The sequence below is a fragment of the Rhodnius prolixus genome, unplaced genomic scaffold (genome assembly GCF_049639745.1).
Source record: "Rhodnius prolixus isolate KJV_2025 unplaced genomic scaffold, Rpr scaffold_2, whole genome shotgun sequence".
NCBI lineage: Eukaryota > Metazoa > Arthropoda > Insecta > Hemiptera > Reduviidae > Rhodnius > Rhodnius prolixus.
The window spans coordinates 52,905,689-52,929,489 of record NW_027411592.1 but is presented as its reverse complement, the minus strand read 5'-3'; the positions used below and the strand labels follow the sequence as shown (position 1 = coordinate 52,929,489).

The window sequence follows — 23,801 nt, the reverse complement described above, 5'->3', positions numbered from 1 at the left end:
TCTCCATATTTACTGATTGTATACAACTGTTTGCAGATTGTAGATTACAAAATAACTTAAAAAAATAAAATAAAAAAAATTAATCTTTGAGTTTTTTAAATTTTGCAGCAGCATAAACTAACGTAACAAGCAAAAATGATAATTTCATGATTATTACGAATGTATTGTCAGAATAACGGTAACCATGTCAGTCTTGGTAGCAGCTGGTAAAGAGGCTATTTGAGATAGCCAATCTATAGAGGATCGACGTTAAACCAGTCAAAAGAAACCAGACAATTGACGCCTAAGTTTTCGCCGAGTGTTTGGGTTATTCCGCAAAATAGCAACCGGATTAATGCATTACATATGGAAGTATAAAAATTAAACATGGAATTCTTCTTAAAAAAGAGCGGAATATTTTGGATTGCATAGTGGGCAATGTAGAACGGTGAATTTAGGTGACTACACTTCTTAGAATTCTTAGGATTAGACCGTTTACATTCGATTGATAATAAAAAAAAAGTTATATAATATTTATCATTAGTGTAGGTTCTGTTTTGCTGTAATCGTAAAATGATGTCCACATTTCGGGTAGATAAGGTCTGTTATCAGTTGATACACATTATCAAAACGTATCAATTATATTTGAAGGATGGGGAAATAAAATATTCATTTAAAACTGTAGAACCAGCAACTTGTCGAAATGAAAAATTGTAAATGATATCTTAATTGTCGAGGACCATTTTTTTTTTTGAAACAATAATCCTTCAAGTGTAGCTCTAAAACTAGCATCCACCCACGCTTTTGAACAATAGTACTAATTAGTCTAAGAAAATAAATAAAACTAACAACCTAGCCTATTTACAGTGAAATCTGTATACAAAAGAAGACAACAGTTCTCCGGCATTTAATATTCCAGCGTTTTTAAAGTACCTTTAAAAAAAAAAATGAAAGTAAACCCAAGTCTAATTAAACCCTAAGCCCTACGCTCACAATCATCTTCCTTATCAGTCTGCCCAGCCATTTTTCACTCTTCTGGTTGAAATCGCTGATGCAAACGTGATTCTGGCACGATCGCAGTATTTTCTCCTCATCTAGTAGGAGTAGGTCGAGTGATTTTTTTAACACCAGTTTTTCTGATAAACGTTTAATTACTTAATTCATTTTTTTTTTTAATTAAGTTTGGAGTTATATCTTTATATTACACTTGCTTAATAAAAGATGATTACCTAACTATTTTGTTTTTTCTCATTAGCACCCATAGATACGTAATATAAAATAGATTTTGATGATGGAGATGATCTGTAGGTTTCATGCGTTGATTAAATTATACACGCAGACATAGATATCTCTCTATAGTTTGATGTTCCACTTCAATAGAAACATTAGTCTAATTTAATTCCAGTACGTTTGTTCTACTATTTCATGAAATATATACATCATAATTAATATTGTTACCTAAGGCCACCATTTGAAGTGAATGCAGGCTAGTTGATTGTTATATGAGTATCACCCTTTCTAACTTTTGCAATAAATTCATCGCTACCTCCAGCCTCTAGGTTAATGATTTGGAAAATATGGGTTCCATATTTTCCAGGTCTGGTTTAATTGGTAAATGCTTTGATTAAATTACGATGTTAGTAAGTTTGATGTTCGGGGTTGCTGGTCACTACCGTTATTGTGATGGAATAATACTGGTGCAAGCATTGCAAAGCGGATTTTTTGTTTTGTTTTTTGGTTCACTGTATCCGTTACAACAAAATTGGTTTCCTATTTGGCTATTTCATAGCGTGGGAATATTGTTACCTTATAAATTTTGCGAACTAAAATCTAAAACCAAGAATTAGGTACCAGCGCTATAAGTTGAAATTGTGTTAAGATATAATCACGAGACATGGTTGAAAAGAGCTAGCTGGAACTCTGCTCTTGGTAACTAAGTGGTGGTAGCAAGGTTTAATATCCAGTTTAAGCGATGTAGACATGGGTGAGGACTGCTAGATTATCGAGAAAGTTTGTAAGATGAAATGAAGGGGAAATAGAGGTATTTTTGGTGAATGAAACTCAGAGTAGGGAGCGTTGACACTATGGCGAAGTACTTCCGATTGGAAGGATAGATTCATCGGAAGTTGGTTTTGTTTTGCAATATGGCAGCAATCATTTTCGATTCAGTCTTAGTATGGTGAAAAACAAACCACCCAATAAAGAGATTTTCTTCATTCACGAAATTTCCCTTTAAGCTTCCTCTTTTTTTTTAATGATTTAAACATTCAACATCTTAGGTTATTGGCGCCCGGAGCTTTTTTTCAGCGCACTGCCGGCCTCCGGACATTGTTCACTCGTTACAGACAACACTGTCCATCACCGTAAAAAGCTCCTAGGAAGAGAAAATCTAAGGGTCAGCAGCTGGATTCGAACCCGGGACCTCCGCGTGGGAGTCCAGTACGCTAACCGCATAGCTAATCCCTTCCCTAATCTTCCTCATTAGTACACAAATTATAGGGACCTTAATATAGGACTTCGAAATGATGCTTCAGAGAGAAGCTATAATTGCATTCTCTTGGAAAAAATATTTCCTTAAAGAAAATCTTGATATTTAATTTCAAAACAATCTCTAAAATAAGTTATAAAAATTCTTTTAAGAGCAAAGAGAAATTGGTATTTCTAATTGAGGGATTGCCTCGGTCAGATTTTGAGGTTTTATTCATTACAGCTTCCAAAAATGTTTCATCCTTCTGCAGAACTGTTTACGTACACTCACAAACTTACGGTCACAATTAATTAAATGGTCCATTTCAATTTTTTTTTTGCATTTTTGAAATTTGGACATTTATACCCTTCCTAAATTAATTATTCTTCTTCAATTAAATTTAAATTTTCTTAATTTTGGATTTTATTTAGAAAATTATTTCGCTAGAACCGGACAATACCTGAAACCGGATCTCTCGCCATTCCTTTCGTAAAGCAGCAAGCCAAGAAAAAAATAAAAATATCAGAAATACCAAATTACAGCTTCTTGAACTTGAAAGGCACACCTGCCCAAGCCGGTAAAGTAGAAGACAGTAATGGTTCTTACAATTTCCTCTAAACTCTTAATTCATTTGTTGATCGAAAGCTTCTATCCGGTTTTGTTTTTTGGGGTGGCACGGGTTGAAACTGCTGAAAACGATAATGTCGTGAGAGTGTTCACAATCTGTTTTTAAATTAATAGTAAAAAAATTAGTCAATAATCACGTTTAATAAAATCGATTACATATCAGCTGTATTAAATGATTTAATTTGTTAATTGATAAAGAATTTCGATTAAAAAGATAAGCGTTGTTCGTTTTCAGTGTTTTAATTTTAAACTACACGCGTGCATAATTTTAGAATTTATTTTGGAATAACCTCATATTTTATATATAAATATATGTATAATCTACTTATCTATTCCTCAACAAGCCCTTGAAAAAGCTCTTTATCATCTCCGATAACTTATTATATTGGTTTAAAATTACATGCCAAGGTTATTAAAATATATTCGTTCTTTGAATTTCAATCTTTCCTTATATAATATATAGTTGAAATTTTGTAAAATTATTTAGTAATTTAATTTTCATTATATGAATATTTATATTTATTAAACGGAGTAAACTTATAATTAACAAATTTTACTATAAATTATTATTTATTTGGTCTAAGAAGTTTGCTGTAGATCATTCCTGTCTATATTTCATTAATTCTATTCCAAGCTGATTAATTTTTTGAATATTTCAATTTATTTTTTTGTAGAATTAGTGCTCTAACATGTGGTGAATCTATTTCACCACAATCATGTCTTTCTTTTAAACTTTAATTTAGTAGCGGTGTGACTCCGTTGGAAGGGCCCAAAAGAATTACCTCAGTCAGATGTGAACACAACACCACCCACAATAAAGGGCAAGATCAAGTGACCTCTTTTACCTTTTTTTTCTTTTTATTAGTCCCTTAGGACTCCTCTTTGCGGACACAAGTCTACTCCACTGCAATAGCCCTAAATTATTATCAAACTACTGGGCGGCCAATAAAACACTGTTGTTGAATAGCTAGCTCCATTTGTGATTCCTTTGAATTTTATTACAGTAATTATACTTTATTTTAATAATAGAATGGTATGAAATGGAGATTTAATTAGATCTATTAGATTTTTTTTAAGTAAAACTTTTTTGTGTGCTTACGTTTTTAACTAGACGCCCCACAGTAGCCGAGCGGTTAAGATATTAGACCCGCAATGCTAAGATGTATTGCGGTTTAGTGGGTTCTGTTCCACTATCTAGGCCTTGTATTTTATTTAATGGTTAATATGAGGGATTTACTGTAAAGTATGTTGGGCAGTTAGATACTAGACCCGCAATGCTAAGATGTATTGCGGTTTAGTGGGTTCGATTCCCAGTGTCTAGGTCTTAGATTTTATTTAATGGTTAATATGAGGAATTTATAGTAAAGTATTTTAGGCGATTAGATACTAGACCCGCAATGATAAGATGTATTGCTGGTTTAGTGGGTTCTGTTCCACTATCTAGGCCTTGTATTTTATTTAATGGTTAATATGAGGGATTTACTGTAAAGTATGTTGGGCAGTTAGATACTAGACCCGCAATGCCAAGATGTATTGTTGGTTTAGTGGGTTCGATTCCCAGTCTTAGGCCTTGGATTTTATTTAATGGTTAATATGAGTGTGCTAATCGCCTTCGCCCGACACCTAATTCGGTAGTTAGATTAAAGCCTGCCTGAAAAAATAGGCATTACTTTTTGCATTTCTAACAAAGTTTGAAACGGTGCCACATTGAGAATCTAGGAAGAAGTTATTTGGGCAAAAATCATCCGACCATTCTTCCGTTTTCTGGAATTTTTTTGAATTCAACTTTAAAGATTTTCAGTGATCTCGCAATTCTTATTGAAACTTTTGTAGGAACTGCAGTTTTCATTTTAAACGTTTACTTAGTAAAATAAATACTGAGACAATTCAAGCGGAGAGGTGGTTTTGTTTCCCTCTAAAAATTGTTATTTACCCATCATGAGTGGCTTCATTATCTGTGTAATTCCAAATTTGAATAACCTAGGCTGGGCGTAAGTGCCACTTTTTCTTTACAAAAGATCTTTTTATGACGTAAACTGACTGTCTAGTACGCGGAAGTGGGTAAATTAGTGCGTAAGAATCTATCGCTGATGTAATTGCAAAACATAGCAGTGTGAGAACAGATTCTGCCAATTAAATATCAGTAACAGAATAGTACAATAGCTCTAGTAATGGCAGGAAGTGAAAGCTATTTGAAACCTTTTTCCAAGTTTTCAGCAGATTTAAATCCCATTTATTTTAGCATAGACAAGAACAGGTCGAATAGTTGGGGTAGATAAGCGGCCATCATTGGTGTCAACACGTTTTCAAATACTTTGTGCTTAAACAAAAATAGTATGGCTTTCACGTGATTTAATTTTCACTAGTTTTCTATTGGTGGAAATTTACACCATAAATCTGACTTCCGCCTAGATTAAATAAAACAAAGAAAAAAATATATTAGAACCGTTTTGTGGGAATTGTCTTAGAACGCCGGCATTTCAGTTGGTTGAGATTCCATTTCCGGTAATAGTTTTCTTTTAACTTAACTTTTTTTTTTTGCATTCAATTGCGATTATATTTTAATGATTTAAGGCACGTTAACATCTGAGATTATGGGCGCCCGGGCTTTTTCCAGGGCACGGCTAGCCTTCTGCTTCTCTCTTTACAGACAACACTGTACCATCAACGGACAGTGAGTTGTAAGAAGCTCTAAGGAAGAGAAAATCTAAAGGCCAGGAGCTGGATTCCAACCTGGGATTGGATACCTAGCGTGGGTATCCATTACGCTAACCGCTTAGTTAATCTCTTCTCCAATTGCGTTTATTGTTATTATTTTTTAAATACAGATTTAAAATACCTTTATTTAAAACAAAAGACCAACTAAAAGGGCCAATGCTTACAATGACAACATTAAATAAAGCAACATTTCAAGTCCGAATACTGATACATTTAAAAACATCTTGCGGGACCACCCACACTTTTCTCCAGCTGCATTTTACAATTTTTCAAATTTTTCATCACTGGCTTTTTCGCTTAACAAAATTTGTTTCGTAAATTTAGAATTTTCTTTATTTGTTTGGATAAATTATACAAGTAATGAGGTCATACATTACACTTAAATGTCACCTTAGAGCAGGTTTCCCCAAACTTTTTACACAGGGGGCCAGTTCCCTGTCCCTCAGACCGTTGGAGGGCCGGACTATAAAAAAAAACTATTTTAAAGTAAAAAAAAACAAAAAAAACGGGAACAAATAGAATATTTCAAATAAAGAACAAGTAAATTTAAATCACCAAACTGCCCAGTATTCCTGTGTGAACTATGGACCTGCTTTTGGCTAATGAGATGATCCTATGTCCGGTATAGTTATAGTGTTTTGCCTTTCTTCCTACTTCTGCTGTTATTTTTCGGAGCCGTGACGGGTGCATCCCGCATCATCGGAAGTAGTACTGTACATGAGCGACGCAGCGCTTTGTGGCACCGCCACATATAATGCTCCTCTCACTGACCACCTAGTGAAAGAGATGCCCTTTCCGGAAGTGCGGCGAGGGCCGGATAAATGTCCTCAGGGGGACGCATATGTCCTGAGGGCCGTAGTTTGGGGACCCCTGCCTTACAGAGATGCTTAACTCCGGAAATCACCTAGAACTGCCTTGAGAATTTAGTTTGGAAAGTGTATCAAATAAAGATTGTAAAATGTGCTTGTCTTATGCAATGAATGTTGAAGATTATTATGAAATTGTTGAAATCAACAAGTGTGGTGCGAGACGGTAACTTAAAGGAAGTAGAAATCTGTACACCAAACTGATTAATAGAAATAGAAAAGAAATTTATTATTCTGGGACAATTGTCCCCTAAGAATAAATACAGGTACAAATAGAGGCCTTAATAGTTGGCCTGTGATTAAACAGAAAATAAATAAATAAATAAGTATTTACAAAAAGTGAAAATAAAAATAACAGCAGAAATTAAGGAAATAAATTAAAACAATTAGAATTTTGGAGGAAGCTGGATAGAAAGGAGATAACTGAATAGACGGGATTTAAAGATAGATAGGGTAGGAGCATGGCGGACAGATGATGGCAAGGAGTTCCAGAGAGAGGTAGCACGTATTAGGAAGGACTTGTCTAAGGATGAGAGGGAATATAGAGATCGGATGAGCGAGATCTAGTGTTACGGGAATGGATCGAGGATTTAAACTTAAGGAGTTGAAAAATGTAGGAAGGCCTTTGAGACTGGATGACCTGAAAAAGAAAAGAAGCCAAAAGATATTGGCGACGATATACAGGAAAAAGCCACTTCAACTCATCGCAGCAGTGCGAAATGCGAGAGTCTATGGAAATACTGAAAATAAATCTTATGAAGCAGTTCATTAGGCGCTTGAGCTTAACTTCAATATCACCAGAAAGACCGCCATACACTAAACAACCATAGTCAAAATGGGGTAATATAAGAGAGGAAACTAGGAGTTGCCGGGTCTTAATATACCTCTGATCATGGATGAAAATCCGAATTTGGCCAGTACTGCGGATCTAACCACATTTTCAGCTATCATCTACCTACAGTTTTGAAATTACTGCCATTCAGTAATCGGTGGATAAAAAACAGACCAATTTAAAAATCCATTTTTTGTTATTTGTGGATATTTCCTGGTGAACATTTCAAATTCAAAAATCTGCTCCATCAAAATACTTCTTTTTGGGAAGGGGGGCGCAGAATTAAGAGAATATAAAATAAGATTGTAATATGGATTAGAGAAACAAAACTTACGCTTTAACTCAATGGGCTTATTTTCCTTTAGTTTAATATTTAAGCAGCTAGGTATTTACTCGGATTTTTTTTCTCGTACTTCTGAAGATACCCATGTTACTGGATTAACATCCACCTTGAAGCTTGGCACAAGTTTTATTTAACGCCCTCAATAAACAGAATTTTTGTTTATTTTTAGGATTGAATTAAATTAAAGAGAAAGTTAATTTTTTATTTCTTGTGAATATTTTTTTATTTTAAATGAGTAATGTGAGAGTAAATTATCCAGTGTCCTGCTCAGGATGAGTACTGAGTGGAATGGCGGAAAAGAGGAAGGCCCTAGAAAGTACTAAAATATATAAATTAAGGGCGAAATAAAATAAAAAAATAAATAAAGGTGAAGTGTAAAAGAAAAATAAATGGATTCACTATATTATTAGTAAAAAATTACTCCTTGTAAATATCTTCTCTAATATTTTGAGCAAAAATTAACCAGGCGCGAAAACACTTGAATTTTCTTTAAACTGTAAATTTACATATTTTCATTTTAACTAAACTTAATAGTAAACAAAAAGGGAAAAAATAATATTAACCATGGTCAGGTTACGATTACTATTTGGCTAAAATTTAGGAATGGTTAGGGAAGGGCTATTCGGTTATAATGTATTGGATTCCCACGCGGGAGATCCCAGGTTCGAATCCAGCGGTTGGCCCCCTTAGATTTTTCTCTTCCTAGGAGCTTCTGACAGCTCACTGTCCCGGTGATGGACAGCGTTGCCTGTGACAAGAGAACACTGTGCGGAGGCCGGTAGTGCATTGGAAAAAGCTCCAAGCTCCAATAACCTCAGATGTGTTGACACGCCTTAAATCATTAAAAATAATAAATTTATGACTGGCAACAAATCAAAAAAAGTTAGGGGGCCTTGCTGAATGATTCTGCTCTCTCTTTTTAACCAGTTGAGCGAGTTCGACGTGTATACACGTCAAACCAAATCTCTATTACGGTGCGTTCGACGTGTATCACTCGTTGTGAAAAATATAAAATTGCCATTAACTATAAAAACTCAAAATTTTAGTAAAATACAATAAGAATATTATTTGGTGGGATGTTTCCTTTATCTTACCAATAGAACTGCCAAGTATTTTATACGGAGGGGGGTGGAGGGAGCCAGCCAAATGATAAGTAGTTGGTACATGTTTGGTCTCCCCATTAGAGATTGGGGAATTACCAAACACAAGTAGAAGCTCTCAACCCTTGAGCAATGCTGTTTTTATCTTAGATAGAGATTCAGACCTTAGTATGAGCATGATTTCATTTTGCACAGAATTCAATGCTCTATTCTTCCTTGTAAGAAAGCTCTTGCGTCTCTAGTTAACTAGGCAATGCATACCGTAAAGCGGTGCAAGATTTTTGAATGAGCACAGAATGCTTTGTAATCTTGTAAGCCCCAGAGATTGCAGAAAAAGTCGCTTGCAGTGACTATTATGACGTTGTAAAACTTTTGGTTGTTTTGCCTTTGCGTTCGACGTGTTTGTACACGTCATTGTTTGATTTTAATTCCGCGCACACTGTGGGGGATTTTTTAAAACTAAATTCCACGCTTAACTGGTTAACTTGTACAATCACTTCCTTCCTTAAAGAACAAAGGAATAGCGACAATTTTAGTAATTTTTCTTTATTTTATTTTTTGACCAAGCTTTCGGATTAAGATCATCTTCAGAGCTTATGCTATTGACAATTACACTATTTCTTTACATTGTTATTGTAAGTTTGAGATGTCTCCCTGTCAGCTTCATAAATCCCAAAACAATGAATTTCCTTTCTGGATAAGGTCCGCATTGCTGGTGCTTATAGTTTGACTGGTGTTTATAAAGTCGAAACCTCTGATGATGGTTGAATTTACAAAACCAGTCAGTCAGGGATACAAGAAACATGCGTGTTACGACGGATATAAAACCAAATATAGATATACTACTATATTTTTTTTCAACTTTATTTTTTCAAGTTTAAAATAATTGGTGTAAAGGAGAATATGGTCCAATAACATTTTTTCCATTAAATTGTTCTTTTTGCTTCATTTAATTCATTTATTATTAAACCTCTGTATGCTACGGCAAGTTTCAGATAACCAACTAAACTCGCTCATTTCAAAACATTTCACAGACTACATTCAAAACTTTTTTATTGAAATATCGTACTCTAAATTCTCAACTTCCGGGCGATTACTCGGAGTACACAGGCTGACAAAGCCCCGTCTAAAAATACCTATAATTTAAGTAAAGAAACTTTTGCAAAATAAGCTTAAACTGTTTCTAACAATAACTATACATAGGTTACCTCTGTGAAGTTAATATATTAAATTAATACGTGAAAGGTTAAAGTGAAAAAGCAGAAACAGGCGGTGCATGATCAAACATGCAAGTCAAGCTCGTCATCTGAATCCAAACTTAACGACTGTCTTCTTTTGTAATTATTGACCACTTACTCTTTCCAGGATTCTTTTGAGTTCATTTTTCGCTCATCTTACACAATAATCTACCCTCGTTGAGCCATTTGCATATCTTCTAACATTTGGCCTCGTTCGGGTTTTTGGCGACTTTGATTGTGTTCAATCTCGCTCCTACATCTTGATCTTAGTAGTATCTGTGCAAGCATATTATTTTTCATATCTTCAGCAGCGCGCTTCTTCTCTCTCTTCCAGCGCCTCCGCATTTTGATTTTTTGAGCATTATATCCCGGAATACTTTTTTAAAGTTGGGATAACCTCTTAGCCCTAATCGCCTCAAGTTTTTGATCGTCCATGTTGCTTATTGTCATGTATTTATTTAAGGATTCAAAAACTGTGAAGTTAAATAAGATTATTTTTAATATCTCTTAAGTTTACCCGTTTCCCAGAAAATCCTTCCCCTCTCCACCCCAAAAAAATCAGAAATCGATTCCCTAAAATGGTATTTTGGGTTAACTAATTTTTGCCAAACCTGATTCTTTAATTTGCCTTAAAAACCGCTATTATTAAACCGGAAGATTCTCAATTTCAGCTAATTTTTGGACAGAATTGCATTGTTTCCTTTTATTCTTTTATTTAATTAGTTTTCTATTCTAATTTTCTTATTTAAGGGAAATTTTTTTTGTCTTCTATAGTTAAAGGAAAACTCCCTCTCTTCAATTACGTGATTTATTACCGTGAATGAGGTAGAAATGGTTTAATAAATAAAATTAGTGTTTTTTTTTTTTTTTTTATTTTTATTTATTTATTATTAAAGAAATGGATGTATAGTCACCACATAGGGTTTCAGTTGTGGTGCAGAAGTGGGAGGAACTGGTGCGCCTAAAGGGAGACGTTTTAGAACCTTTTTTTTTTACCCTTCTCACTCACTCTCTCTCTGTTTCACTTGCCGTAAAAGCCCGAGTTCTACAGGAAGTAAGGCCACACGAGAAGAATGGGGTTGGAAGAAAGAGTTAAGGTTTTGCCCGCCAATTTGTCTGCCGACACCGACAATGAATAGCGAGGCCCCTTAATATCATAGCCCAGGGTTATGAAATTTTCTTTTACTTTATTTTCTTTACTTTTTTTGTACGTCTTCTTTAAAATACTCAATGGTTGTGGATGGTTGGTTCTGTTTTTAATGCAAGACGGGGCATATCCTTCACTGTTAGCACGCTGAATCTGTAAAGCCTTAACAACTATGGCCCATCCCGGACTACCCCATTCTTCGTCTTCTTCTTCCTCGCTTTCAGAGTGAATACTCTTCTATACACGGTCGTTCATCTCCGCCTAAACACATCTCTTTCAAAAAAAAAACTCCCCTTCCTGGTATTTTAAGGAGGTTAAAAAGAAGTTCTGGAAGTTAGAAGAGTAGCTTGATTTCGAAGTCTACTTCATGGGTTTTTTTTTTCTTCACCCATTTTTCTATTTTTACTGCTTCCTGCTTTTAACTCTTCTCTTCCTTGAATATACTTGGTCTGTTTATAAATCAAAATTTTTGTGCACCTTGTAATGTTGATTTATTTTTTAAAAAAAGTACTTATAATCAGTTTTCAACCATTTTTTTTCTCTTAAATTTTTTTTTTTATTGATTTGTTATTTGCTTTTTTTTGCGGATGAAATGCTGGCGTTAGTATTTAACCTTTAACCTTCGTTGATTGGCCAATATTCTCCTTATAAATATACATGGGGCTAACTCCTCTCTCATTCAATGTACAGCGTCGAGACCCCCCCAAAAGGCACATCTAGATAAAATTCCAAATCGAATGACACTTCATTCATGAAAATCGGTTCGCGCGTTTAGGCGCTACTCAGTTTACAAAAAAAGGTAACAACACAAGAACAATTTTTGAAAATGCCGTTTTTTGATTTAGATGGGTCCACCCTTCTCCGAACTGGGATTACTGGCACTCTTCTGTGATTTAGAACTGAAAAAATGCTAACTTCGCTCTATGATATTGTGTCTAACTTGAGATATATCTTATCGAAAACTATTTCATACTTCGTGGCTATAAAAAGCGGTCTAACTTGAAGAATAAAAAAAAAAATGCAAAAATCGAACTACGCTCGAGATAAATTTTTACTATCTAATTCTTGAACCGGAAATAGACCACTTTGTGTTACTAATGTGACGTTTGTGTTAAAATGTTTAATGCCTAGTTTTTACCGGAAATCTTTTTTCTTTTTTTTTTTAAATCCTTGCGCACAAAAATAATGTCTTTGAAACATGTTCCTTAAAGTTAGGGAAGCATTAGTATCTGTATGTGAGCTAATGGAGAGAAATTAATGAACTTACGCTGACACTGATGACCCACATTTCAAAAGCTCACTTGTTTATTTCAATAATGTATATGTATAAAACAAATCAAAGGCTGACAGCCTAAACAGTAAATAGCCAAAATGGAAACAACCGTGTGAAAGTTATTCTATTTTTGATGAGTTTGTTTGTATGGTTGTAACTCTCAGTAACAAAACATTTCAACATGTCGTTTAATATAACGTTTCATAAATATATAACATATATCTGCGTATATTCTCGTATATACGACCATAAAATTTATTTTGTTTTTTATGCATCGTTTTTTTAAATTTAATTTTATTAATTACAAATAACTGTTGACAGTAAAGTTATTTTTAGAGATTTAAAAATTTTTGTTCTAATATTTGGAACAATTTTATTAAGAATTGAATATTATTGTATTTTCCTTGTAATAAATATTTGAAACTCAATACAGGAAATCTGACATGATCTCTCAATATTTCCTCCTGTAAACTGACAATGATATGTCTTTCTCGAAATATGTCCAATCAAAAACAATTAAAAGTTCTATCGAAAAATAAAAAATCTGATTCCAAGAAATCAAATTTGATTATTTGAATGTGCTCGTCGTGCTAGACTTTTCTACCGAGTCTTTGAACCGGAAGTTTTTTAATTGCTGGTAAAGAGGAAGTTAGTAATGCCTATTTTTTCAGGCGGGCTTTTTACCGTCCATCTACCTTGTTAGGTGCCCATAAATGGCGGCGATTAGCAAACGTAAGTCATTATTCAAATCTCACATATTAACCATTAAATAAAATCCAAGGCCTAGTCACCGGGGAATCGAACCCACTAAACCAACAATACATCTTAGCATTGCGGGTCTAGTCTCTTAACCGCCTAATATACTTTACTATAAATTTCTCATATTAACCATTAAATAAAATCCAAGGCCTAGACACAGGGGAACGAACCCACTAAACCAACAATACATCTTAGCATTGCGGGTCTAGTCTTTTAACCGCCTAACATACTTAACTGTAAATTTCTCATATTAACCATTAAATAAAAATTCAAGGCCTAGACACAGGGGAACGAACCCACTAAACCAACAATACATCTTAGCATTGCGGGTCTAGTCTCTAACCGCCTAATATACTTTACTATAAATTTCTCATATTAACCATTAAATAAAAATTCAAGGCCTAGACACAGGGCAACGAACCCACTAAACCAACAATACATCTTAGCATTGCGGGTCTAGTCTCTTAATCGCCTAATATACTTTACTATTTTCTCATATTAACCATTAAATAAAATCCAAAGCCTAGACACAGGGGAACGAACCCACTAAACCAACAATACATCTTAGCATTGCGGGTCTAGTCTCTTAACCGCCTAACATACTTAACTGTAAATTTCTCTTATTAACCATTAAATAAAATCCAATGCCTGGACACCAAGAATCGAACCCACTAAACCAACAATACATCCCCCATTTCGACTATGGTTGTTTAGTGTATGGCGGTCTTTCTGGTGATATTGAAGCTAAGCTCAAGCGCCTCATGAACTGCTTTATAAGATTTATTTTCAGCATTTCCAGAGACTCTCGCATTTCGCACTGCTACGATGAGTTGAAGTGGCTTTTTCCTGTATATCGTCGCCAATATCTTTTGGCTTCTTTTCTTTTTCAAGTCATCCAGTCTCAAAGGCCTTCCTACATTTTTCAACTCCTTAAGTTTAAATCCTCGATCCATTCCCGTAACACTAGATCTCGCTCATCCGATCTTTATATTCCCTCTCATCCTTAGACAAGTCCTTCCTAATACGTGCTACCTCTCTCTGGAACTCCTTGCCATCATCTGTCCGCCATGCTCCTACCCTATCTATCTTTAAATCCCTTCCATTCAGTTATCTCCTTTCTTTCCAGCTTCCTCCGAAATTCTAATTGTTTTAATTTATTTCCTTAATTTCTGCTGTTATTTTTATTTTTACTTTTTGTAAATACTTATTTATTTATTTATTTTCTGTTTAATCACAGGCCAACTATTAAGGCCTCTATTTGTACCTGTATTTATTCTTAGGGGACAATTGTCCCAGAATAATAAATTTCTTTTCTATTCTATTCTATTCCATCTTAGTATTGCGGGTCTAGTATCTTAAACGCTCGGCTACCGAAGTGTTTTAGATAAGAGCAAATAGTTGGTGTCATAATAAAGGAACTATAGGGGGGTTCAAAGTATAGATTACATCCCCCCCTCAAAAAAAAGTACAAACTATGATTTCCAGGGTAAATCTAATAAGAAAAGAATGTGAAAAATTCCTTTCAGATAGAATCGCGTGACAAAAATCACAACTAATCATCAAAAAATGAAATAAGAAAAAAAAAAGAAGTGATTGCGTCATAGTCACGAAATTAGAGTCCCTTATTACTGTATCTACGTCATTGTATTCAAAAAGTGAAACTTTCGAAGCAACTTTCAAAGTGAAATGCCTTTCTCCTTCTTCCATTCCATTGCAAGGGAAGTAAACAGTTTTATGCATCAACATTAGAAACTACATCTAATTGGTAGGCTGGTGGACATACTCGTATATACATATATTCCGCTATTATTCCGGCAATAAACGGAATACGCTGTTGGCCTCCACCAATCAAAACTTAGTGTCTTCTTTTAAAACACTAAACAAAAATTGTACATCTTTTTTTAATACTTTCTAAAAGTTCGCCAATTTATTTGGGTATGTCAAGTTTCTTTTAGCTTTTGTTTTAATGCAAATTAATTTACTTTTGATGTAAACTTTCTTACATTTTAGAAGCGAGTACTTAGAAAATAAATAAAAAATTTAAATGTTAATAAAAACTCTCTAAAGAATTCATTACAATTCTGTATTATTTAAATAAATTCCAAATATATATGGCTGACTTGAATAAATTTTCCCTTATTTTTCATTTAAAATAAAATTCAATACTTTTATTTTCTTTACGCGTGCCGTAATTAATATGATTTCTATTGTTCTAGTTATTTATTATTTTCTCTTCTGACATTAGATATTATTAAAAATAAATTCTCGTGTAAACTACTCACAAGACTTCCTTTTACTGTAAGTTTAAACTCACGATAATTTCGTTCAAACTCCAAACTTTGGAGTCATACTTAATGCTTAACAACATTATACACTTTATTGCCTCAATTCTTAGCGCAACCCCGCATAAACTGACATATGAGGGTCGTTTGAAAAGTCCGTGCAAAGTCAGAGAGATAGCACTACTGGCGCGTATCGAGGTTATGTTTAGTTAGTAGCATCTTTTGGAAGAACACACACCAAGTTTCAGCCAGATCGGTCTATTTCTTTGTGTTTGGCATTCGTTTGAATCGAGGAAGTCGAGTGATTTTCAAAAAATGGACGAAAAAGAATTTCGTGTGTTGATTAAACACTACTTTATGAAAGGCAAAACGCCTCAGGAGACTAAAGACAAGCTTGATAAACATTATGGTGACTCTGCACCTTCGATTAGAACAGTTTATAAGTGGTTTCAAAATTTTCAGAGTGGCCATACGGGCACAAGTTACGCTGAACGTTCTGGACGCCCTGTTGAGGTTACTACTCCAGAAATCATTGATAAAATCCATGATATGGTGTTGGATGACAGAAGAGTGAAGGTGCGTGAGATTGCTAGTGCTGTGGGCATCTCGAATGAACGGGTACATAATATTTTGCATCAACATTTGGACATGACAAAGCTATCCGCAAGATGGGTGCCGCGATTGCTCACGCTTGACCAAAAACGAAATCGTTTGAAGTGTTGCAAGGACGGTTTGCAGCTGTTCCAGAAGAATCCGCATGACTTTAAGCGTCGTTTCGTCACTGTGGATGAAACATGGATACATCTCTACACTTCTGAGAACAAAGAACAATCTAAACCAAGGGGGAATCTGCGCCAAAAAAAGGCGAAGACCGTTCCTTCGGCTGGAAAGATTATGGCGACTGTCTTTTGGGATTCGCAAGGAATAATCCTCATCGACTATCTGGAAAAGGGTAAAACTATTACAGGTTCATATTATTCATCGTTATTGGACCGTTTGAAAACAGAGCTGCAAGAAAAACGCCCACGATTGGCCCACAAAAAAGTCCTTTTCCATCACGACAAAGCACCAGCTCACACCTCAGCAGTTGTGGTCGCAAAATTAATGGAAATAGGGTTCCAACTCGTTTCACATCCCCCCTATTCTCCAGACTTGGCTCCCTCGGACTACTATTTGTTCCCCAATATGAAGAAATGGCTGGCGGGAAAAAGATTTTATTCAAACGAGGAGGTGATTGCAGAAACGAATGGCTATTTTTCAGACTTGGACAAATCCTATTATGCGGAAGGAATGAACAAACTAGAGCAGCGTTGGACGAAGTGTATAAGCCTAAAAGGAGACTATGTTGAAAAATAAAAAAGGTTTACCCCAAAAAATTAAGTAGTTTTTATTTTTGCACGGATTTTTCAAACGACCCTCGTATTAGCTGTAGAATGGCTATTTCGTTAGCGATCTTTTCGCTTTAACAATCAGGTGATTTTGGAGCCTTTGGATATGGTTGGAATAGGGAAATAATATGATAAAAAATTTAAAGAGGTTAACTTATTCAGTTAGGACTGTAGGATTTCAATAGATATCCTGATTAATCTGAAAAAAAAAGCAAGTAAAAGTAATGCCTATTTTTTTCAGGCCGGCATTACGTCGAACTACCAATTAGGTGTGTTGGCGGAGGCCATGAACAAACATACTTTGCTATAAAGCATTTTTTTTTTTTTTTTTTTTTACTGGAAAAAGCAAACTATAAAAAGGTTTAGGATTCGTGAGTTATTGAAAATATTACGGAAAAATTATTATAGTAGTAGTAGTAATTGCCTATTTTTTCAGGCGGGGCTTTATGTCCAACTATCACAAATTAGGTGTCGTGGACGGATGCGACTAGCAAACATACTTCACTGTAAATTTCTCATATTATCCATTAAATAAAATACAAGGTCTAGACCGGGGGAATGAAATCCACTAAACCAACAATACATCTTAGCTTTGCGGGTCTAGTCTCTTAACCGCCTAACATACTTCACTGTAAATTTCTCATATTATCCATTAAATAAAATACAAGGTCTAGACCGGGGGAATGAAATCCACTAAACCAACAATACATCTTAGCTTTGCGGGTCTAGTCTCTTAACCGCCTAACATACTTTGCTATAAATTTCTCATATTAACCATTAAATAAAATCCAAGGTCTAGACCTGGGGAATCGAACCCACTAAACCAACAATACATCTTAGTATTGCGGGTCTAGTCTCTAACCGCTCGGCTACCGTGGCGCCCACCTTGCACAGTGGCAATATCGTAACCAATGAAGGTCTCCTGAGGTGCGATTATTGTTAGTTGAAAAATTATTATATTTACTTCAGTTGGACAAAAGCATACATATTAGTGACAAAAGGGTATGAACGAGCGGATACCCTAGCCCTTCTGCGGCTCTAAAAGAAAGATACAGCAAATAATAACCTCTTCTCTTACAAATCTTTACTAAACATCAGAAAAGCTCTGCGAACTAAGTGAACGGGATAAACATTAGAAAACTTCTCATAAGGGAAATTCTTTCCCATATATTTCAGACAGGCTCAAGTTGAAGGGCTGAAAAAATACCAGATTACACAATAAAACCCAATTTATTGATTGACCATTTGAAGTTTAGAGAGTATATATACGATATATGATGGCCCGTTTTTGGTCACTTGGACTCGGCTAATTATTGTCTCTGTGACCCAACTGAAAATCAACAACAGACAGGCCAAAACATCTGCATGTTCCATTGCTCGCTTTTGAAATCAGCTAGATTTACTCTTGTCCAGCTTTTCAATCTTATGTAGCCAATAACTTGGCCCAATAAGTAACTGGATAATTTTCGTTAAATTCGAAAATTTACCACAGTTTTGTGCGTTTGTAAAAACAATTCTACTTTTGGTATTGTGTTTTACCTAAATTAATCACATCTAATTTTCATCTATGTTTTATAAATTCAGTTCAATATTATGTTATACAATTTAAGTTGTAAATTCAATTTAATATTATGGATGTGGTGCATGTTGAAATAAAGATTTTAAAAAACACATTTTATGGTGGCACACAATACCTATATTTGTGCAGAACACAAGTAGAACTTTACTAGCCAGGTACATATTGTATATAATTCATTCTTATGATTTATATAATTGGTATTCTGGCGATTTATAACTTTGAGAAAACAAATGAAAATTTCCTGTTGATAAATCATTGAAACAATCTACGCAAGCGGAAGTTTAGCAAACTAGTATGAGAACGGAAAACACTTTAATTTAAAACTAATTGACATTGTGTACAAGAAGTGATTAAAAGCAGAAATAAAATTTCTGAATATTAATTAATGCTTCAATTATTATTAATATTTTTTTTAATTTAAGGGGCATCCAAATCTGAGGTCGTTGACTTCACGGGTGCTGCCCGCAAACAATTTAAACAAAATTTGCCAGTTGCCTTTTTGGTTATTAGTAGGGGGGGGTACATGAGCATGGTTAGCTCATAGCAGGAGAATGGGGGGGATATTGTAAACTGAAGTATGTGAACTGTAATGATTTTTTTTTTTCAAATTTTTGTAGATTTTTTAGAATATCTGCATAAATTTCGTTTTCAATCATTTTTGGGAGCTCTGGGGAAACTCGATTGATCTGATACCTTTATATAACAAATAGAATTTATTCCCTAGAAAGATGGACTTGCTTACAGGATATGCAAATAACTTGTGTTCGAAATAAATCGTAAAAAAGTAACCGGTTCTGACATCGGACCTTGTGATAAAAACATTTTTTCGTCATTTCCGGTGTATTTGGATGTAATTTCGGGGGAAACTCAATTTCAAAATTTCTGATGCTTACCGTACTTACTTTTATTAAAAGTAAGAGGTCAAGTCGAAATATAACTTTTCGGTTAGCCTAGGAAAACTAGGTACAGTCTTTCAGGCTGAGCTAGCTGCAATTAGTTTCTGTGCTACCGAGATTGTTAGACGAAGAATAATTAAGTCTGGGATCCATCATTTTCTTGGACAGCCAGGCTGCTCTAACCAGGTGGTAATTGGTGCCCTAACCAGGGCTGGACAATTCAAGGCTGGTATCGGACTGTATGGGTGCCCTGACAGAAATTAGTGACAAAAACAAGGTCTTTCTTGTGTGGGTATCCGGTCATCCAGGATATAAGAGAAACGAAGCGGCAGATTTGTTGGCCTCGTGAAGGTGCCTCCTGCAGGAGGATTCGTTGGCCTGGAACCCTAATTTGGGGTTTCCAAGTGCCTTAAGATTGGGTGCAGAGTAGATCTCAAGAGTGGGAGGTTGGCCATCACTGGGCAGAGACAGGCGATGAAGTTCATTGTGGGTTATTCGGCCAAGGCTGACTGTAGAATTAATCACGTCAAGTCCGTGTGTTTATCAGGATAATTGTAGGACTATTAAACGGCCACTACAGGCTCAGAAAACCCATGCATCTCATGAGCTAGGGCTGATGATAGCCTTTGTAGGTTTCTGTCTGGAGGAGGAGGAGGAGGAAACGGCACTGCACGTGTTGTGTCAGAGTGAGGGGCTTGTCTGGATAAGGATGTTACTCCTCGGCCAGGGGTTGCACTCCAGAATTAAGAGTCTGACTAAAGGGCGAGCTCTAGAGTAGTGGGAGCCACAATAGATCCAACGGGTCGCGTGTCGTAGTCTTTCGAGGCCGCCCTACTGGAATCTAATCTAATCTAGCTCTATAGCTTCTGCCTTTTTTAGGTTTTCTGCTTCTGCCAGCCAACTTATAGCGTTGGCACTAAAGAGAAACACTCAGCCCGTACTGCAAGCCCGTAGTAAAGGCTAAATATCATAGTACAAACAAATGTGTTTTTTTTTATTTTAATTTAAGGCGCGTCAACTTCTAAAGTTATTGGCGTCCCGTAACTTCATTCAGTGCACTGCAGATCACAGGATATTGAATCCATCGTTACAGATATCACGGTCAAACACCAGAAATTGAGTAGTTAGAAGCTCTTTGGGAGAGAAAAGCTGCTGGATTCGAATCCGGGAAACCACCAAGCTAATCTCCTTCTCTCCTTAGAAATATACAAAATCTACGATGTTATTCAGCACTGCGGATCTAACCTCATTTTCCGCTTATATTAGTATTACGTAATGTTTGAAAGGTTGCGTTGAATTTCAATGAATTGAGTATATATATTTGGAAACCCAATTTGTATAAGTACTTATTTTTCATAAAACCCAAATTAACGTTATCTTTTTTTTCCCTTTGAGAGTAGATGTCCAAAGGAAGTAGTGTTTGCGAAAGCACGGCATGTGCGTTGATTCCCAGGTGCTCGCGTTTGCTGTAACACAGTTTATTTAAAGGCATATCATCCATATTTCATCTCACGTGTCCACCTTGCTCAAGGTGTCTAGTTCTCCATCTTTTCATCCTACCCACAGTTTCACACAGGCACACATGTACATTCTACCTTCCACTACCCTCCACACACACACACACCCACAGAGCAAGATCTAATACTAGAGCACCAGCAGGAAGTGTACCTTTCTGTATCCAAGGGGACATGACTCTTCTACAAACTCTACTGCTTGCTTCAACTTCTTCTGTAACACCCTTCCTATTTTTTTTTTTTGAATATACAACTAAGTGATTTAGTTTTTTTTTTTGGCCACAGTGGCACTTTTACTTGATTTAACATATATTCCTTCACTTTTTCAATTACACTTTTTATCTCAGATGTACGGTGCCTTCCTAGTTGGCTTCCTAGATTTTATTGCAAACTTTTCAACTTTCTCTTGAATCTTCGTAAAAAGAAAGTATTATAATCGTTTTTGAGCTTTTCTGTTTTGAGTTTTCATCGTTTTGAGGTCCACCCAAATTTTCAAATTGGTCTGTGCGTGCGTGCGTGTGCGTGTGTGTGTGTGTGTGTGTGTGTGTGAGAGAGAGAGAGAGAGAGAGAGAGAGAGAGTGAGGAGGACTAGTTATATCCATCGCAACTTTAGGAAGAATTATGGTTTTGATTAAAATATCTCGACCAGATATTTTAATCAAATTTTTTTATTTTTTTGAGATTGAAGTTTTATTTTGTGCGCGCTAATTATTTGTGATGATTATTCTAATTATTATTTGAGTGATTATTAATTATTATGAATTATTAATTTATTATTTAAACGGGTCCAACGATTTTTCTTGGTCCTTTTGAGTTATTTATTGTTTTTTGTTTTAATGCTCTTTGATCTTTTACTAATGGTGACTTGATCTGCAAACAGTAATTAACGACCATTCTCTTGAGTAGTTAGATGGTATTAACTGGCCCTCCTAGGGGACAGTGTTGTGTGGTTACTCCTGGACAGGATCATTCCTTCTTATTCGTCGTCTATTACATTCTAAACCCCTCCAAGAGTTGTGCTTATCCTTCCCCCCCTCCTGTTTACCTACTTGTTTTAGCCACTAACACATTCTCGGCCGCTCCTAGCTTCTCAGCCTAGGAAAAGCTGTTGGTTAGCTACAGTGTGGCAAGCTGCTGGGGGTTAGTTGATGTTGGGCTAGTATGCTGTCTGCTCACGTGAAATGTCCAAACTTGTTAACCAACTTCATTAAAGTTGCGACAACGCCCCTCCCTCCACACAGATAACCTTAAAGCCGCCCTAGAGTCCCCTGTACCTCTATCCTCTATCTACTGTGAACTCTGTGTTTGTACATCCCCGGGTACATGGGGTATATAAAGAGCCCTTGTGTTCGTCTACACCCTCTCTAGGTATGCGCTCAACGTGATACATACAAATGGTGCTTTTAAATTTAAATGTGTCTCTCCCCCTACTGTTTTTATAGGGCCGATGATGATGATGATGATGATGGCGAGGGTGGACACTTCACCTAACTATAACGCGATATACTCTCTAGTAGCCTAGATCCTGGGCCGTTCACCGACTCTGTTGCTCTCCAGTCCACCCGACATACCCGCTCATGTCTCTCTGGGGAGTGAAGAGAGCGACAACGGTGCAGATACGGTCCTTACTCTGTGATGATGTTACCTTCTCTTATTTTTTTTTGTTCATTCTCAACAGCGTAATAATTCACACTCTTTTTTTGCGCTGAGATAGGGGTGCGCTGAGATGTGTTCTCATTTCGATGACTGGCGCTATTCGCTTTGATGCTCTACTTGAATATTTCAAACATCAAAGTGCCCTCTAAAAATTCTATTGATAATAAAGCTTCTTTTACTTTCACTTTTTAATTAAGTAAGTACTTCTACAGTTGTTTGCTTTGCCACGCTTGAAATCCCACTTTTAACAGGAAAACATAAATATCTACAATACTTTTTCATTTTCGTTATATTTTAAAATTACTTTTCCAGAAGAAGAGCTTCATTGGGCTCGCCAATGTTGTCAACATTAAGTTTTTTTTCTGTTTATTTAAGAATTTTATTTCTGGTAAAAAGATGAAATGTACATAAAGTATGTGCGTTGACTTAGCGCCAGTTTGATTTCTTGATTGGCTTGATTTCTGGAAGCGGCGGCCAACCAGTGATGAATGCCGTAATAGGCCCTTATAGCGTTAGGGAGTGCTACTGACTCTTTGGATAGCCGACATGATAGCGCGGCCTGCAGTGCCTCAATCGTTTAGGAGGGTTCGTGGGAAGATTTGGGGTTGAGAGAGCCTTGAATAAGTGGATTTGGATGAGGGGATAGTTTGGGATGGAATTTCAGGTAATGGAATTTTTGACTTCGGCGGAAATGAAAGGTATAAAATGGTGCAATGACTATGGTACGTAATATTTTGGATTGTAAGCACTGATCGCGATAGTGGGTTGTGCGTTTGGCAGTACCGTACAGTTCAAGTCCATAAGTCCATATTGGAACTGGTAGTAGAGTATTGTACACATGTTTTTTCGGATCGGTCGACACATAAAGTGCAAACTTGTATCTTGGAATACGAAAGTAACCCTCTACAAGTCGCTCTTTCAGCCTGTTCTCACATTTGGATCAGAAGCCTGTGTAATAACGAAAACCAATGAAAAACTGTTATTAAGCTTTGAAAGAAAGATTCTTTGGCGAATATATGGACCTACTAGTGAGGGGGGAAACCTGGAGAAGGCGCCCTAATGCGGAGCTGATACGCCTATTCCAGGACCCCCGGACATCGTTAAGGTGATAAAATTAAGTAGGTTGCGTTGGACAGA

The 23,801-nt window shown here is 35.9% G+C and overlaps 1 protein-coding gene and 1 pseudogene across 1 annotated transcript in view; both read left to right on the top strand.

Moving 5' to 3' along the window:
• The window catches only part of Fkbp14 (peptidyl-prolyl cis-trans isomerase Fkb14), a 163,845-nt gene that overhangs the window by 13,128 nt on the left and 126,916 nt on the right, over positions 1-23,801 (top strand). The gene's annotated exons all lie outside the window — the stretch shown is intronic.
• On the top strand, positions 17,902-17,984 carry LOC141450577 (U4 spliceosomal RNA; annotated as a pseudogene).